The sequence below is a fragment of the Chiloscyllium punctatum genome, chromosome 52 (assembly GCF_047496795.1).
Source record: "Chiloscyllium punctatum isolate Juve2018m chromosome 52, sChiPun1.3, whole genome shotgun sequence".
Taxonomy (NCBI): domain Eukaryota; kingdom Metazoa; phylum Chordata; class Chondrichthyes; order Orectolobiformes; family Hemiscylliidae; genus Chiloscyllium; species Chiloscyllium punctatum.
The window spans coordinates 2,971,480-2,986,002 of NC_092790.1; positions in this window are offsets into that span (position 1 = coordinate 2,971,480).

Sequence of the window (14,523 nt, forward strand, 5' to 3'; positions counted from 1 at the left end):
TGCTTATATGAATATATTGGATGTGAGCATAGAAGGACCAGTTGGTAAGGTTGAAGATATCACCAAAATTTATGGTGTAGTGGATAGGGAAGAAGGTTACCTCAGAATACAACGGAATTTTAATTACATAGGCCAATAGGCTGAGGAGTGGCAGATGTTGTTTACAATACACAAATGTGAAGTGCTATATTTGGAGAGGCAAATCATTGCAAGACTTATACACTCAATGAGCAGGTCCTGTGTCGATAAACAAAGAGACATGGGAGTGCAGGTTCATGGCTCCTTGAAAATGCAGTCACAGTTAGACAGGATTGTGAAAAGGCTTTGGTATGTTTGTCGTTATTGGTCAGGGCTTTGACAATAGGAATCGGGACTGTAGTCAGGACAGTAGTTCCATCACTTTTCAAATAATGCATTCAATTCTAGATCTCCTCCTGTGGGAAAGAACTGTGAAACTTGAAGAGGTTAGAAAATATTTACAAGAATGTTTCTGGAACTTGAGCTTTAGAGAGAGGTTGATAAGTTTGGGGCTACGTTGCTTGGACCGTAAGGGGCATGGACAGGGTGAATATCAAAGGTCTTTTTCCCCAAAACTAGAGGGTTACAATCTAAGGTGAGAGGGGAAAACAATTAAAAGCGACCTAAGGAACAACATTTTTCGTGCAGTGGGTGGTGTATGTTTGGAATGAACTGCCACAGGACGTGGTGGAGGCGGGTAAAAATACAACAATTAAAACGCATTTGGATAGGTATATGACAACAAACGGTTTAGACCGATATAGGCAAAATGCTGGCAAGTGTCGCTAGATTGTTTTAGGATATCTGTTCAGCAGGGATCAGTTGGATAGAAGGGTTTATTTCAATGTTATACATCTCCATGACTCTCTGACTCTGTCTGAGCTCACACCAAAATTCTGTTTATGCATCATTACAGGAAATACTGCAAAATGCTGTTGAAATGTCTTAATTTCAGCATACTGAAACCTGTGAACACATCCTTCGACAATGCTCTCTCCCAGTGTCTCTCCCGCTGTCTACTTTCCAAACCCTCACATTTGTTGTTAATTAAACTGACATTCAGTTTTAAAGTGAATAACTGTCCTGTAGCATTCCATGGCCTTTAGTGATGCTTCCCCTCGTGATTCCACTATTAAGAAGCTGAGGAAAAGTTTATTTTTTAAAAGCATAGCTTGCGGTTTCTTTGCTCTACACGGTGCTTCATGTTGGTCAGTGGGATTTCAGCAGCTTTCAGAAACGTCTTTGTAACTTGTGCTGAGCCTATTTACTGAAAGCCCGTGATAACCACTATTTGCTGATCATTTGCTCAGTTGCATGAAGAATCCCTTCAACTGTGTTTGATTCAGACTAGGATTCTAACTTGTCTTTCAGTGACATCTAATTTAATTCGGTTATTGAAAATTTACTGGAAATGCTGGGGATTGTTTCCGTGGAAGTTGTGTTTTAAGCTGCTGTGTACATTCAAGAAACTGAGAGCATTTGGTGACCCACTCTGGAGAAGTTATAAAGTGATGAAGTTGAAAGCATGAAATTGAACGAATACCTTTAAGAGAAAGTTGAAAAGCTGTCATGTGGCTGACTGCAGGCACAAAGTGTCCTGAACAATTTGAAAATGAAACATTTTGGCTGTTGCGTAAGAAACCTTGTTGCCTTGTTGTTTTTACAGCATTTCGAATTCAACCAACCTGTTTACAGTATGCTCCAATAATGCCCCGATACTCTAAAAGGCAATCGAATTTGAATTTTACTGTTTTGACAGTATTAAACCAATGAGACGATCCAGTGTTTTGGGGTATAAACGCCAACATTACCGACAGTTAGCAATAAAAAGAACACCTTCTGCCATTGAACGACTGCAATTCTCTCTAAAAGAAACCATTTTACACACATATATATAAAAAATCTGTAGCAGAAGGCCGTAGACGTCCCGGGGCCTGCAGAGGAGCATCAACACTGCTGGCTGGTTTTGAAAATTTTAGGTTGTAAATTTTATAGGGGCTATATTGGATCAGTATATTGTTACAGAGAAGTTAGCTAAATATGTAATACAAAGGAGGCTCGGAGTTGGAATATTTTGTTATTTAATGATCACTTTTGGAGTTAAAGAAAAGCATTTTAAGTTTTTTTTCGTTAAACAGTGCTTTTTGGGGTCGTCCTCTGTCACCCATGCTTTAACAGATTATGAGACAAGATGAGCTGTGCTGTCTGCGTGCTTTAATTAGCAGAAGCTTTTACCGCTGTGTTGCAACAACGGAATGGATGACAGTTGCTGAGGGAGAGACCATAAATCTTTCAATCATTTTAATTCTTGTATGTGTGAATAGTGCCAGATCAGTGCAGGATTGTACATGTCCCAACCTGTTTATAAAAACAAGACAGAGATAAAACAACAGACCAGCTGTCTAAAATATCTGATGGGGCCATGTCTCGAGGCCACAAAGCAACGTAAAAATGTTACTTGTTCGCTGACTTTTTGCAATGCTGCTCCATGTTTTAATGACCAGTTATTAAGGCCTTTCAGAACATTGAAACATCTTTCAGAGCACCGACACTGCTTCTCAGGAACGGGGAGAAACTAATCTGACACCATGTGCCTGTAACAGAGGGATATGAGGTTATACACGCGCCTTATACCACGGAAAGAGGTGGAAAGCTGAAATTTGGCACATTTTGCAAAAGGAATTGGTCAAAACGTAGAGAGGTGGTGCTGCAGGTGCACGAGGTGTTAATGAAAGGACACCTGGAGTAAATAGTGCTGTATGTTTTTTCCGTAACTGAGAAGGGTGAGAGCACCAGCAAATACTGTTTACTGGCTGTTCATTTTCCATGGGTTGCTGCGTCATTTAATGCCGCCGGCCTGCTATACACGCTTAGGAGAAGACCATTCAGCCTATTGAGCCTGTTACAGAGGGATAGGATAAGGCAATTCCATCCAGACCGAGTAAATGTTCGCATTTATTATGATATAATAATTCTGTAAGGAAGGGGTTAACTGAACCCATTTGTTCAGTCATGATTTGAAGACGCTGGTGTTGGACTGGGGTGTAAAAAGTTAAAAATCACCAAGTTATAGTCCATCAGAATTTATGGCAAAAGTTTACAGTGTGATGTAATTGAAATTATATATTGAAAAAGATCCAGATTATTTCTTTCATATGTAAATCACAAAAAATTAAAAAAGAAACATTCTCTGTTTATTGGTGCTTAGTATCTCTATGTTGATTACCCAAACCTTTGCCAATTGTTCACATTTAAAATGATTTCCTCCGTGTGTATTCTATCTCATAAAACGGTTTTCATATCGATGACCAAAAACACACCCACACAGATGCACATAATGTATTACCTTATACTGGTGCAAATGAGATATAGAACCATACATTTATGGGAGTTCATTTACTGTCACTCGATGGATTGCATATCCCCCCCATGCAACACAACACATTTCTCAAATGCAAGTATAAGAGTGATATATGGCAATGGTTTGCAATGTTCCCCATGCTGGGCAGATAGCCCAATTTATGTGGTACTGCAGTAGAACGGTCTGCACAGCTCTCCATCCTGGCTGGTACCTTGCCCCGTTAATGGTGTCTGGGGCGGTTCTATGAGGCAAATTCAGAATTTGAAGTAACAAACCATTTCTACTGATCTGACAATGTCTTTATTGAATTTTCTCATCCTTGTGATTGGGCCAACCATTGTCTCACTCTTACAGTTAGTTCTATTCTTTTGTCTCCTTATCCATAAGTTCACAACATGTCAGCCATTAATTAACCACTTGTCTTTCTGTGTCTTTCCCTGACATTGGTTTTTGACTCCCCATTGTGTCGAGTGTTGAACATCAGAGACAATGAAATGGTGTGTGTCGGGTCGTTGTTCACTTCCCAGTGTGTCCCATATGGTGCTCCATGTCGGACATAGGGCATTCAGCAGCTTTGATTTATGTCTTTGTATCTTGGTCTGTGCCAGTCCACGGACCGCTTGTTTATCCCTCTCAGCTGATTGTGCTGTCAGTATTACGACGAAGTCCCTCGAGTATTATTCGAAAGCGTCAAGCATCTATCTTGCAGATTAGGGACTTCTGGCATTTTCCTGTTATTAAAAAGTTAGTGCAGTGCTGGGGATGTTATGTTGGAGGTTGTACTGTGAGCAACCTCAGACATTCAGGGAGACAAGCAGAATCTATAAGGGAAGACAAGACACTCTGTCTTCCCTTCTTGTGGATCATTTCACGGAACATCTCTAGGTCACCCGCACCCACCAACCCCACCGCCCTGTTGCTGAAAACTTCAACGCCCGCTCCCTCTACATCACTGACATACAGATCCAGCCAACCGTTGCTACTCGACGCCTGGATGAAGAATGCCTCATATTTCGCCTTGGGACCCTACAAAAACACGGGATCAATGTAGATTTTAACAGCTTCCTCATTTCCTCTCGCCGTACTTTAGTCCAATCCCAAGTCTCCAACTCGACACCGCCCACCAGAACTGTCCATCCCTCCTCCCTCAGACCTATCACCTTCTCCTTCACTTTAAAATACATATCGTCTTCTCAACTACCTTCCATTAAACCCCAACCCCGACACATTTAACTCTCAGCTTTGTTCCACAAGCCTCATTCCTGCTGAAGGGCTGATGTCTGAAACGTTGATTCTCCTGCTCCTCGGTTGCTGCCTGACCTGCTGTGCTTTTCCAGCAACACACTCCCTGATGATGTTTGTAAATAGAAGGTTTGGGAGAAACGTTTTTGTGTTGCAAATAATAGTTATCGACAAAGTTAACATGACTGTCCGATGCAGTATAGAGAAACAGTGGATACAGTGCATTTCAGATTTTAGGAATATTTTTCAAAGTCCCAAGCCGAGAGTGCAAAATCAAACCGAGTGGTAATGGGGCTAATACATGAATACGGTTTTAGAATGGGCGAGCTGACAGGAAGCAGTGTATCGGTTTAAAGATATCCTTTTTTGAATCAGAAGCATCATGGAATACCACAGACAGTGGTACTTCGTCCACAACTATTGCCAGTACATCTCAAACATTTGATTGAGAGGAGCAAATGCAATATTTCCAAGTCTGCTGATGGCACTAACCGATGTTGGATGGTAGTGGGTGAGGAGGATGTAATAATGCTCCAAGGTGATTGAGACAAGTGAATGACTGGGCAAATACGTGGCAGATGAAGAGTATTGTGTGTAGATCTGATGTTGTGCTCTTTGGTGGGAAAAATAGAATGGCAAAATACCATTTGAAAAGTCATTGGTGAAAGAATGTTGTTAGAATAAGGTGAATTATGATCATTTTCCTGTTTCTTGCTGCAAACCCCTCCGAGTCCATGCAGGACAGTGAGTTCTGAAGCCAGAAGTCAATACTGGGAATGGCATTGGCACGCTGACCAGTGTATATAGACCCACACGGGTAGCTGTAGCACAGAAAAGGATCTGGATCTCTTTTCACTACAGTCAGCGAAAGCAAAATTGCAGGAACAGAAAGCAGTTAAGAAGAGAAATGTTATGTTTCTCATTTCCAGAGGATTTGTGTCCAGCAGTGATGGTATCTCACTGCAACTGTACAGGGGCTTGATGATACCTCCTCTTGAACATTGTGGAGGATTGTGTGAAGTTTTGGAATACTTAACTAACAAACGACACCAGACATTGAGGGAGAGCAGCGAAGTAGAGCCGGACTGATCTCTGGGATAAAAGGATTGTGTAGGAGAAGAGTATGGGACGAATGAGCCTGTATTCCTTGGGGTTTAGGAAAATGAGTGGAGATCTCAGTGACATATATAATTCTATGACAGGGTGAGACCGCTTGGAAGCAGGGATGATAATTCCCGTGGCTTGGACGTCTAAAATAAGTGCCTAAAGGTCAGTCTGCATTGAGATGACAATAAATGTCTGCGCTCAGAGAATGGTGAACCTGGGGGACTCTCTCCCACATATGGTTGTGGAAGTCAAGGCACTGAATATAAATGAGGATTTCTATACACGAGAGGGAGAGAACAGGTGTATGTTGTGGAGATAGAGCATCAGCTTTTATTTTTGGATTATGGTAGAAAACTCAATGAAGCAAAATGATTAATCAAATGTCTATTTTTATATTTTTTATAATAGTTAATGATATTAAGGAATATTCACATTGTGTGGGTAAAGTGTATTGATGGGATATTCTCAAATGAACTAGAATGGGTGGAGACTCAATGTGTTGAATGACCTACTCCTTTCCCGATGCTTCTCTGCAGTCTGTGGGAAATCTCGGTAAATGTTGTCACAAGCAGCCACGTGTTCGCAAGGAGGGCTCTTGACTGTTTATTCGGATGTTTTTTTTTGCAATTCTGAGGCTGGTGATGGGTGTTCTATCCGGTTTATCCTTGAAGACCTCAGAGCAATGTGTTACAATTGATGTTCTTGCTTCGCCCTTTCAGAGTCTATTGAAGAGTTCAGCATATGTCTGTGTGTCTGACGTCATGTTTAGGCCAGACCAGGAAAACAAGCGAGATTTGCGTCCTGAAAGTACATTGGGGAAAAAAAGTGGTGCTTCCAGTCGCCGCTGAATTCAGGGTCACTGTTACTGACACTAGACTTTAGAACTCAGTATTTTATTAATTGTTTTTAACTTCCAGCCGCTGTCAGACCATTAGCCTGGCCTGGATTAGTAATCCAATGACATTTCCACAACAGCACCATCTCAACATGGGAACCTATCACAAACCACACTGAGCAGGTTATTTCTGAGCTGCTTGACAGGTCTGTCAAAAAGAACTCCCACCAATGTTATTGTCTTGATGGGACTGAAGTGGTGGTATTGGTCAAATTGTAATTATTCACCTCTTAGGGGATGGCACACAGCTAAATAACTTTTCACGTTGTTAGGGAGCTGTGAGGGTTGGAGCTGGAATGAAACAGTTTCCCCAGAGACAACACGCAACAGACGTTTTCAGTCCTATTCCAGGAATGGTGTCACGGCCCATTGTCTTTCTAACAGCTGTTATATTCAGCTGTTTCGTCACGTCAGGTGCAGTGAATCAAATTGGTTGAAGACGAAAATCTGTGATTCTGTAGGTATCATGGCGAGGGTGAGGTGGATCATCGACTGAACACTTCTGGCTGATGATAGTTCAAATACTGCATGCTTTGCTTTTATCCTGATGCGCAGGGCTATTCCATTCCGAATAATAGGATATTTGTGGAGGCATCTCCTCCAGTAAGCTGTTTATTTTTCCATCACCATTTACGAATGGATGGGGCAGGACTGAAGAGTTTCGATCTGATCTGTTGGTCTTGAAAGCATTTCAACTTCTCATTCAGATGTTAGTTCTGCTGCTTGGAATGCAACTAGTCCAGTCCAGTAACATTAACAGATTGTGATCAGGTTTCAGTCCACACGTTTCTAACTTGCATGTGCAACACACTCATCGCTGAATCATAGATCGGCTCGTTGGTAATGGTAGACTGAGGGAGTATACCGGGCAAAAGGCTTCAGGTCGTGGTTCAATACCATTTTGCTGCTGCTGCTGCTGTGGCTTGCGGTACTACATCAATGTTAAGAATGTTATTATCAAAGTAAGAGGAGCACGATCTTTGAAGTGGATATTTGTCCGAGAAATGAGCTGAGAGCAGCAAAGCATTTGTGATGAAAGAGATTTATAATGTCATAGGGTCTTAGATTCACACAATATGCGAAGAGACCCTTCTGCCCAACGTGGCCATGCTCACCAGGTTTCTTCACGTGAACTAATCCTATTTGTCTGCATCTGGCATATAGCCTTCCAAACCTTTCCTACTCATGTATCCAATGAATTGTATTTTAAATGTTGTAATTGTATTTCCCTGTACTGCCTTCTCTGGCAGCTTATTGCATATACATAGCAGTCTGTGCGAAACAACTAACTCTTCGATCTGTTTTACGTCTCTCCCCTCTTACCTTAAACGTGTACCTTTGATTTTGGACACCTCTTCTCTGGGGAAAAGACTTTGGCTATTCACCCTATCCATGTCCATCATTATAATAACACTTTGCAAGTTCACCACTCAGCCTGCCATGCAAAAGGGAAAAAATTCCCAGACTATGAAAGGCACTGATCTCGGGATTACTACCGGTACCACAAGCTAGCCAGCATACAAATGAAAGAATAGGCAGGATGAACTCGTGGCTTGGGGGATGGTGTAGGAGGTTCAGGTTTGTTGGACATTTGGACCGGTTCTGGGGAATGTGGCACTATTAAAAATTAGATGATCTACACCTGAACAGACTGGAACAAACGTCCTTAGGGGAGTTTTGCTACTGCTGTTGGGCAGGATTTTAACTAATGTGACAGGGGGCTGGAAACCAGAATTGCAGAGAAGAAGACAACAAGGTGGAAACTGGAGACGATAAGAATCATGAAGTTAACATTAATAAGGGGAAGAGTAGGCAGAGAGCAGATGAACGCAAAGAAATGGTGGCGTCAAGTGCATATACTTTCATGCGAGGTGTATAGTGGGGAAGGCAGATGAATGTCGGGCTTGGGTTGGCGCCTGGAATTATGTCATTATTACAGTCACAGAGACTTGGTTGAAAGAAGGGCCTGATTAGCAACTAAATGTTCCAGAATATAAACGCTTCAGACAGGGCAGGGAGAGACGTAAAAAGAGTGGGGAGGAGTTGCATTGCTGGTCAGGGATGATATCACGGCTCTGCAAAAGGTGGGAATTATGGTGGGCTTTAGGAGTGAAGCATTATGGGTGGAACTGAGAAATAAGAAGGGTGCAGTTACATTGTTGGGGCTGTATTACAGGCCTCCCAACAGTGAGTGTGAGGTAGAAGGACAAATAGGTGAACAGATTATGGAAAGATGTCATGGTGGTAAGACATTTTAATTTTCCCAAACTGGACTGGCAGACAATTAGTGTCTGAGGTCTGGATATTATAGAATTTATAAGAAGCGGCTAGGAGAGTTTTCTGGAGCAGTATGTCAATAGTCAAACGGGGGAAGAGGCCATATTGGACCTGGTGTTGGGGAATGATCCAGGCGAAGTGGTAGAAGTTGCGTTGGAGGATTTTTTGGGAACAGTAACCACAAATATGGAGGTTTTAGTATACTCAAGGACAAAGATTAGAGTGGTCCTAAGGGAAGAGTATTAAACTGGGCCAAGGCCAATTGTATCAAAATTAGGCAGGAGCTGGGAAATGCGGACTGGGACCAGCTATTTGAAGGGAAGTCCACATTTCATATGTGGAAGGTTTTCAAAGATGGTGCAAAGATAGTACAGGATAGGCATGCTCCTGTTCCTTGGATGCTGCCTGACCTGCTGCGCTTTTCAAGCAACACATTTTCATACCCTGTAGAAAGCAAAGGATCAGAAAGGCAAGATTCGTGAACTGTGGATGACAGGAGTAATGGAACGAGTAGCCAAGAGGAATAGGGAAGCGTACATAACGTCCAAGTAGCTAAGAACAGAACGGGCCCTGATGCAATATCGGGAGAGTAGGACAATTCTTAAATGAGGAATTAAGCGGATTAATAAGATTGAAGAATTCATTGGCGCCTACATCTCCTGGGAATACTCGGATTCTTACCCAGTCGTGGGGTCCCAGACGAGCCCCCAAGTTTACAGTCGTGGAAATTAAATCGATTCGAATCAAATTCCAGCAAGAGCAAAGAGAAAGCTTTGTTGTAACTTCTGCAGGGGGCTCAATACATTTTGCAATTGCCGTATGTGAGGGGCAGCACAACTTTCACATATTCTTTTTGTACTACATTTCGTTGATTCTTCTCGAGGACAGGAACTGGGAATATTCGGCTGTTGATATGAAGTTTATGTTTTCCCTGACTATTGTGGATTCTGACAGTTTTGCAAGACTTGTAAGGGCAAGTAGAATCCAGCAAAATTTGGCTGTCTACTTAAAATTTTAGGAAAATGTTAGATTTAGCAAAGTTATCTCTTTTGGATTACACAGCAAATGTTAATTTTGTTAATTATCTATTATACGTGCTTCCTGTGTTTGAAGGTAACAGCGCGCCCACCCCCATAAACTGGGCTTGTCCCCCCATCAGACAATGTTGTGTTCAGTTGAGGTGATTGTGCACTTCCCTATGCAGCCGGAAATGTGGTAATGTCCTCAGGAGCTCGATTCAAATCCTGTTCATGGGTTCAGTTTTGCGTGGCGGTGTGGCCGAGAAACGAAAGGTGCTGTTTGTAAGCTTCACTGTGAAAGTCGCTGAGGGCTTGCATCCCATCGCTGCCTTTTGTACTAATTGGGTGTTATGCTGAATCTTCGTGTGAGTGAGCAATGTTTAAATTGAATATGTCAAAAATGTAATCTATTTCTTGCAAAGTGATCTATGATGAGGGACAACGCAGAGCCTTCAGGAAGTCAGCGGCCACACTGTGATTCTGTAAAGTGGTAGTTGTTATATTCACCTCCCGTGGTAAAAGACCCAAGGTAGAAACAAGTGTATGCTGCTCCTTTATTATGTAGGCAAGCTCAAAGACCGACAGAATGTAGCTCAGTCGTTAGCACTGCTGCCTCTCAGCGCAAGAAAACCGTGTTCAATTCCGTCCTTAGTTAACGCTCTATGTGGGGTTTGCACATTCTCCCCGTGTCTGTCAAAGTTTTCCATTGATATTCCAGTATTGACGCACAGTCCCAAAATTTGAAGACTAAGTGGATTTGCTATGCTAAATTAACCAGGATGTCCGGGAATATGCAGGCTCGATACACTAATCATGGAAAGTGCAGGGTTTCAGGGAATGTTTGAACGAGAGCAGTGTTTCGGATTGGGATGTGATGGTCTCCTGAGGCTCAATGCGGAGTCCATGAGTCAAATAACCAGCTTCCACACTATAGAGATTCTATGATTAAAATCTTCACCGTGGAAATAAGTGAAGGGAACAATCTCTTGGTTAATTCAAATATCCTTTACTCAGTGTGGAGATTAAATCTGTACACGCTACTCCAGGTATGATCGCACTAAGATACTGTACAGCAGTAGCAACATTTTACCTGCCTGCTGTAAGGTTCCCATACCGGTTAGAGCGGTCTCAGTTGTCTGGGGGAATGCACAGCATTGTTGAAATATTTTGCTGTTCTCTACTTCACGAGCATAACGGGAGAAATGGTGAAAATGTCAGAATGACACTTGTGAAGAACGTGTAGGATGCGGCGAGATAATATCAATGTTCAAACATGCCTTGGCCAAACATTTCGCTGAATCGGCTATTAATTTTCCTCGATCCCACGTCGCTCAGATTCCACAGAATCTGCTAAAGTGGAGTTTAAAAACAACAAGGATAATCAAATATTGATGGGAGGTATTTATCAATGTCAATGTTGTGACACAAATGGTGTGTATGTTACAAAATAGGAAAAGAGAAATACAAGATTTCAGGTACAGCAGTAATTATGGAGAAATTAGAATCGCATCTAAACAATGTGAATCAAAGTTAATGTTAATGCTGGGAAAATGGGTTTCATGAGTGTGTATGAGCTGCTTTCCTTGAACAATATATTGAACAGTGAACTCGAGATCAGGCTGTTTAGAAGTTGCTGTGTGATCAGAAGACCTATTTGAAAACCATGCGGAAAAGGACCCTTTGGAAATAACCATCTTAATATATTAAATTTTAAATGACGTTTGAATACAAACTTTTTTAAAATTAAAATGCGTTTATCTGACTGGAGTCATGAATGCATGAGCAGCAATGTGGCAATTTTAAAAGTGCGTCATAAAGATACACTGGAAGACAGGCCCTTTCTGTTGATTAGATTCCCTACAGTGTGGAAACAGGCTCTTCGGCCCAACAAGTCCACACCAACCCACCCAGCCTCATTCCTCTACACCTAACACTATGGACAATTTAGAATGACCAATTCACTTAACCTTCACACATTTAGACAGTGGGAGGAAACCGGAGCACCTGGAGGAAACTCACGCAGACACGGGGAGAATGTGCAAACTCCACACAGACAGTTGCCCGAGGCGGCAATTGTACCCGGGTTCCTAGTGCTGTGAGGCAGCAGTGATAACCACTGAGCTACCGTGCTGCCCTTCATTTATCGAAACACTATAAGTTGCACAGTATACATATATCCTCAAGGCGCATATGGAAAAAGGATAAGGTGACTCAACCATGATTAACATACAAAGTTAAAAATTGTATTATATCAAGGAAAGTCGATCAGAAAACTGGAAGACGGTATGGATTCATTAGAACAAAGGAGGAGTAAGAAATTGATAAGGGCATTAAAAAGACATCAAGAATGCAAAATAAAAAAGAAACATAAGGACGAATGAAAAGCTTCTGACAATAATTGAAAGGAAATGTTAAACCCACTTGAAATGTTCAGCAGTGGGGGACAGATGGGGATCGGATCATTTATTGCTGATAATAGAGACATTGCAGGGAAACGAACTCGTTATATTGTGTCTGTCTTCGTGGAGGAATACATAACGTCCCAGAAATACAAAGTGACCATGAGACTTGTGTAACTAAAGACTAAAATCGTTCATATTAGTAACGAGGCGTGTTTGAAAACATAGGCGGGTTAGTGATTGATAAGTCTGACAGAACAAATGTACTTCATAATGAAATTTCAGAGAGAGAGCCAATGCACAGATTGATTGCATTGGGTAACACAGTACTTCCCCTGTGCAATTTGGAAGATTATAAATGCATTCCACGATCCAAAAAGGGAAGAAGAGGACAAGTGGAGAAGTATAGACCAAGCAGCTTGTCATGCACAGGAGGGATTCTGTTTAAATCTGTTATAACAAATGTGGTATTGGTCATTTAGAAAGTAATAGCAAACTTCAAGAGAATGCATATATGAAAGGGAAGTTGCAATTTTCAGACATTTTTTCTTGAAGATATCGCTTGTAGATATAAACAATGGAGACCAACAGATATGATACAATTGTATATTCAGAATGATTTTTTTTAAAGAAATGCCACAGCACGCTATTGGAAAGAAAATGAAGAAATATGTATTGGAGAAACAAGTGGAAACATGAAGATAGATTTTCGGTTTACCTTCATTAAATGGGAATCAGAATGTAGATAACGAACAGTCATCCAGACTGGACGCATTAGTTTGCTCTCTCTCCGTTGGTGCTGTCTGAACAGCTATGGTCATCTGCATTTCTTGTTTTCAGTACTGATTCCAGCATCTACAGTAATTTACTTTTTAAAAAGGTAAATGTGTCTTCCCTCGCTTACACCGAGTGTTGCTGAGACTGTGCCTTTAATACTGTATAAAGTTTCGGTGTCCTGATCTAGGGAAAAATATACTGGCAACAGAGACTGAAAGGACATTCTCCAGATTAATCCCACAGATGGCAAGATTGTCTGGTGAGGGAACTCGGCCTGTGTTATCTCTCAGACCCTCGAAGGTCTGTGCAGATGAAAACAAGAAAATCTGCATAAGTCCCATAAAAACAATATTTTTAACCTAACCCTTTTGAAATGGCAGGCTACTGTCCTATTGTTCCCACCAACGATTGAAAAGCAATCTTAATGAAAACGAGAAAGTTCACACAGAAAGGGCTGAATAAAATAGGGACTTGGAAAATTGGTAGCAGGCAAGATTGGGGAGAGTCCTAAGATTTTCCAAAAGGACATCAAGCAGAATAATATTACAAGTGAACAGTTAGAACCCATGAGAAACCATCTGTGTGTGAAGGAGGAGGCATGGACAGAATTTGAGAAGATGGAGTGGGAAGCAATTTCGCAAATTCATATAAGATGTGATCTTCGATTGATGGTTTTAGCTGGTCTAAAAATTGGATAAAAATGATCCGGATGCATTTTATCCCAGGCTGTTGTTAAAGAGAAGGAAGAAAAGACCTGCCCAATTTTTTTTATATATATATTGAATCTAGTGACAGGAGAGAGAAGCTAGAGGATGGATGCGGTTACACTGTACTGTAAGGGTGGTGCAGAAAGACCAGGGCACTGTAGATCAGTGAGTATCAGATCACTTTCAGGGAAGCAATTGGAGAATAAGAAGAAGGATAAAAAGATTCTCCATTTGAGAGGCAATGTTTCATCAAGGACAGTCACCATGGCTTTATCGGAGGGAAGTCATGCCTAATGAATTTTATTGGAATTTTTCAAGGTGTTCTTTTAATGGTTTTCTCACCAAATCCATTGACAAAGCACCGCATGGGAAACTGATAAATTTATTATAATCTTATGGTATCAAGATTAACTTAACAAGTTATATCCAAAACTACCTCAGAGGAAGGAGAAGGAGGGTGGTGGCAGAAGGCTGTTTGTGTGACTGGAGACTGGTAGCACAAGGATCAGTGCTGTGTCACTTCCTATTTGGGGTACTCTAAAATAATGGAGATATGGATGTTGAGGTTTGTGAGGGAATGTGGTTAATAAGTGTTTGTTTCACGGTGAGGAGGAAGGTCTTATGTAGCAGGAACATGTAGATGGAATGGCCAGATCAATGACAGATGCAATGTAACACTGATAAATACGAGGCGATGCACCTCAGAAGTAAAAACGCAGAC